Source organism: Chlamydotis macqueenii, chromosome 2 (assembly GCF_036417535.1).
Source record: "Chlamydotis macqueenii isolate bChlMac1 chromosome 2, bChlMac1.mat, whole genome shotgun sequence".
Taxonomy (NCBI): domain Eukaryota; kingdom Metazoa; phylum Chordata; class Aves; order Otidiformes; family Otididae; genus Chlamydotis; species Chlamydotis macqueenii.
Window position 1 is genome coordinate 75,778,578 of NC_141557.1, and position 4,198 is coordinate 75,782,775.

The following is a 4,198-nucleotide window of genomic DNA, read 5'->3' on the forward strand; positions in this document are numbered from 1 at the left end:
TAGAGACTTCCATGCCTTGCTTCATTTTCTCTGCTAAAGTACACGGCGAGATCTGTCTTGGTGATCGCTGGACTTTCGTTGTTGGACGTGGGCCGGGCATTCTGCCTGCGTTAATCGCAGGTTTTATAACACTAATCAAGGGGCGTAAAACACCCTGAACTGGCCGGGTTGTTCGGGCCTAATGAACTATGTTTAGAGTGTTTACACAGCGCGATTTCATCTTCTTAAGGCCTGTAACTTGAACTGTGGACTCATACTGCCCTAAGGGTAATATATGTGGTACTTGTGCTAGGCTAGAGAAAATAACTTTTATCCTACTTAGTTTGCTTTAATTAATGTCAGAGTTGAGTTGCACCACTCTTTTTGCATATTCTGTAACTTGTTGAAACCTTAACCTTTTGGGCTAGCATTTTCTGTGCCAAATGACTACTCAGCCTGATTCTGGAGGGATGTTTCTGGCTGTTCAGCTTCTTCTAGGAAAAATTTTTCCCAGAACACCTTCTTGTGGAAAATGTAGTGCCATTAAACTTTGGAAGGGGAAACCACGATCAGGCAGTGATAATGTTATGTGGAAAATCTAGTTTAATGCTTTCCTCTTTTGTGGCTCCTGTGAAAAACACCCAGATTTGGCCAAGTTATAAGCCCTTGGAAAATCACAGTTTGCACACATGGTAGAGGCTTGTGAGTTTGGCAGCTGAACTCTTTGGTGTTTCTGGCTGCAGAGAGCATGCTCTGGTCTACGTCTGCGGCAACTGAGCAGGAGGAGACTTGTGCTCTGTTCCATTCACCTTCTGGACTCCAAATGGTGAGAAGGGAGGGCCCTGGGCTTTATTTGTGAAGGTGGCCTAAATAGGTGGACTAAAGCAGCCTAAAGATTGAGGCTGGGGACTTGAGGTGTAGAAGATACTTGGGCTACACTGTAAGAAACCTGGTTTGGGAGTAGGGGTGGGAAGCTAGGGCTGGAACTGCTGGGGTGAAATGTGGGCAACAGCCTGGCAAGGAGAACTGTGGAGATTGTGCGGAAGAGCGGCCAACCAAGGCTGAAGACCAGGGATGAGGGCACAGGGAGCCTGGGACATGGAGCTGCAGCAGTGGTGCAGGGGGAGGTGACAGGAGAGGTTGGTGGTGGGGAGTGGTATGATGGAGTTGTGCTGCTGAGGGACTTGCACAATCAGCCTTAATTTGGGCGTTTTCTAGTTTCGAATGCTTGTGTTTGCAACCTCAACTTTGTTTTTAATGGCGCTATTTGTCAGTGATAGGACTATCTGTAGATATTTTGTAGTGAGCTGGTGCCAAAGGGCCATCTTGATGCTCTAGTATGCAGTTCCTGAACGGTGAATGAAGTAGTTGTTGCACTTAGTAAATTATGATTAAATACATCCATGTAATTTATTTGTGTTGTGTTTATGTATGAGGACTGTAATTCTGTTAAACCTTGACTACTTCAGAAGATGAGAGTGAATTAACATGGATGAATGAGGGGCTGTCTAGCTAATGGACTTTCAGTATAGTTAATGCCCAGCAATGAATTCACCCTTGCTTTGGATAACAGAAGAATTGGGTTTTTTTTAAATAATCAAGTTTTGGTAATTGAAATTCACTGATGTGACAACATTTTTCACATAGATGTTTACTCTTTTGTGTAATATACTGTGCACTATTAATTATTGAGGGGATACAGGTATGACTCTGTCCTGCAAAAAACAAAGGATCAAGATTTGATTCATATCTGTGTGATTTTTTAAACATTGCTTTGTGATAGGGTAAGGGGAGATAAGAGTGCGGCTCTGCAGATAATTGCCAGAGCTCATAAACACTTTTTTTCCTTCTTTCATTTCTTGACAACTGCAGCAGCAGAGACAATATCCAGGACTGTATAGAGAGTAACTGCTGTGGTAGCACCCTTGTGTTTATCCAGTGCTCTGCACCAGCAGTAAATGTTGAAAACCCAGGAGGAGACAGCCCTGAATACCCTGCTCTTGCTGACCCTGCTTTGGGCAGGCAGTTGGACAGGAGGGTCTCCAGAGGTCCCTTCCCACCTCAGCCATGCTGTGCTGAGGTGGACTGGTGGCCAGGCTGCAGCTCTCCGGTATTCCGGGTCTGAGCGTCGCAGACACATCCACACAGGCCAGCGGTGAGTCAGTGATGTAGGTGGGACCCAGGTTGGTGGGATGCAGGGTTTGTGGCTCCTCTAAGGTGGCTCCCTGTGACTGGTTTAGGCTGGGCCACCACTTTAAGGGATGCATCAGCACACCCAAGTGCTCTCCTGAATTGGGAGCCTCAGGGGACTATTTGCACTGCCTGTCTTTGGGCGCTAAACTTCAATACAGGAAGCTTTTCCCCCTATCTTGTCTGTGGAGGGAGATTAGCCCCGGCAGAAGGTGACTCAAGAGTATCCAAGCCAGATTCCTGCTCTGAATAACCTCCCGGGACATCCCACCTTTGGTTGTAAAGGCAGCCAACTGATACTGAAAGAGCAACTAACTTCCCTATGTTTTGTGCCTAAAGATGTCAATGCACCTTTGTTGTTAATAGATGGGCATTTACAGACTATCACAGGAGAAAAATATTGGTCAAATTTCTGTACTTAACCCAAGGACAAAAAGTGGGTGGAATGGGATACAGGTGAATACAGAATTTGTCTTTGTTGCCCTTCTGTGGTAAGCACATTAGCCATCTTCTCCTGCTTGAAGCCTTTAATGTTAGCACTGGGGTGAGGGCTCCTCTCTTAACTGAAGACCTTTTTTTTTTTTTTGAGAGAGAGAGAGATTGGGGGTTTAAAGCAGTTTATTAAAGTGAGTTACCACAAATATACAGCTTTTTTACGTGCCCATTTTCAAGTTAGCAATCTGTGAAAATACTCACTCCGATGTAATATTTCAAAGCATGCAATAAACCAATGTTTTATGGAAGAGAACAAGGGAATGTGTACGAGCCTGTCAGATGTTGATGAGCCAAAATGTTCATCGTCATTTTATCACAGGGTATCGATATGAGGACTGACAATTACCTGTGATCTGGGGGGCTTGAACCTGTTTCCACCGATAGATGCCTTTTTAATCTCTACGGGCTGTACTTTCGCCTCACAGTTTTAGGCAGCAGCCTTCAGTGAAACTTTTCTGGAAGGCGTGAGATTTGCCAGGCTCTGATTCAGTACTGATTTTAATGGTTAATGCAACTTTTTCCTATTAGACCCAGAGGTCTGAGACCGTAGAAGTCTTCCTTTTTTTTTTTTTACATTGGGAGATGTTACGTGCACAGGGGATATTACGAAGTTTGGTTGGGTATGCTGTCTCACACGCGCGTTCTTGTAGGACTGGATGGAGCAAGGCTGAGCTCTCCCTGCCTCTTCCTTAAGGGGAGGGGTCAAAGAAGATTCTTTCCTCTGACCCATTAGTGATTTAAAAAAGAAAAAAAAAAACAGTAGGGACATTATCGTCACTGATTTCTCCTCCTCTGACAGCTTAGCCAAGGGTTTCAAATGCTGCTGAAGGAAAACAGGAAGACAGGAAGATACACAGATGGCGTGATGATCTAAACTTTGTTTCTCTAGGAAACTGGGCTAAAAATGTTGCTAGGCCTCTTAGTAACAGCATGAACCTCGGGAATGTGATTTAAGTCTCAACTGTGGGCTCAGAAATGAAAAGGAGTGGATCCCCTCATGTGCTGATTATTTTTAAAATGTTTGCAAGCTCCAATTTGGTTTTATGCTTATCTGGGGACTCGCTCCCGGAGCTGAAAGTTTGACACTGAGGTCTTACAAGTATATTTCCTATTAGAGGTCCTTCAGATGATCATAACAGAGAAACCAGGAGGTAGTTACCTTCGCTATGCTACCCCAGTGCTATCCCAGCACTTGTGGGGATTACTCCTGTTATCCCGGTGAACGATGTTTCCTCAGGACCCCACCTCCCCAACATGAGCTGTGCTTGAGTGAATGTGTCTGAGGGCAATTTGCTCTGGTGGACTGTTACGTACGATGTGCTTATAAAAATAGTTAGAAACATCTAGATGGAAAAAAGAAAGGTACCTCTACTCAGCCCGAGCGGTGAGAGAACAGCACAGGGCAGCAGAATGCAGCTACCTTTGCAGGGCAGAGCGCAGGGCTGTCCTTCCGTCTGTCCTCCCATGCCCGTGGTGCTGGATGAGCCCTTTTACACCGTTTATGTCAGGTACGAGCAGCAAAGGGCAGTGCCAA